The following is a 1,295-nucleotide window of genomic DNA, read 5'->3' as shown; positions in this document are numbered from 1 at the left end:
AAAATTATGTAAAATATTAATAATATTGATAGTGAATATCTACTAATATAGAATCTATTGAATTGAAGATCATACTCTAATTATTATTATATAAACTCCTTAGCTTTAAAAACACAATAATGAATTTAAATTTAAATAAAATGGATTAAAATAATGAGGTATAATTATTCACAGTATTAATTATAAATTAATTAATACTTATATTGTTCTAAGAACTGGAGATAATAAATAAGAAATTGTCTTTATTATGATAATATTTTCTAGTTGAAAAAATCATTAAAGCTAAAGCTTAGTTAAATAATTAATTTTAAAGGAGTAAATTTGATACATTTTTCGTAATTTATTATGTATAATTGTTACCAACTCCGATTTTCTCTACCGACTTTATCAAATTGTACCCTGTTTTACCAAGTGAGTAGCAGGTAAGCCACCTTTCATTTTAGTTCCCGAAAAATAACAATAAGGCAAACAGGGGACGCTTTTGGACCTTTAATTTTAGTTCCCGGAAGGCTAAGGCAAACAGAGTGCGCTGCGGTAAGTCAGTCGAAATAAAATACACGGCATAAGCAATCTCCCACCTCATCTATGATTTTAGTCAAACTCCTATCTAAAGAATGCTTTGCAGTCCACCAAGTGATATAGCCCTACAGATTTTGATGTTACCAACCCGAAAATCGCACCCACCAACTACTTTGCTCCTGCAATGTTCACCCGTCGAACAAGTCCACCAAATAGCCGATACTAAGTCGGCAAATACTAAATACTTAAAAATATAAAATACAAATTTTATATCGAGAATTTTGATTTATTATTTTCAATTAATGAATCAATCATTTGAATAAATTTTGCATGAAGAAAATATGTAGATGCATAACATTTACTTCTAAATTGAATTAAAATGTAATTGTATCGTAATAAACATTTTTAGCTGACATCTTTTATTGAGAAAATTAGTCATTTTGTAATTAAAATTTACTGTCTATGAATAATATTATTTTGTTGTTTTGGATAAAAAAGCGGTAGAAATTCTACTAAATGAAACTATACGTTTCAAGACATTAAAAGTTTTAATTGATAAACATATTTAGTTAAAATTTAAAATAATTAATTTTTTAAATAAATATGATAGTACAGCGTTCTCGCATGTATAATTAGCGATTTGGAGTTTTTAGATGTAGAGTTAAATATTATAAGAATACCGCCTTCCTCACGATTATTAATTTAAGTAAACAATAATTCGTAAATTTCTATGTTTGTGTAATTAATTATGAATTAAATAAATTATAATGAAACGA

Source organism: Belonocnema kinseyi, chromosome 9, assembly GCF_010883055.1.
Source record: "Belonocnema kinseyi isolate 2016_QV_RU_SX_M_011 chromosome 9, B_treatae_v1, whole genome shotgun sequence".
Taxonomy (NCBI): domain Eukaryota; kingdom Metazoa; phylum Arthropoda; class Insecta; order Hymenoptera; family Cynipidae; genus Belonocnema; species Belonocnema kinseyi.
Note: the sequence above shows the minus strand (reverse complement) of the source record.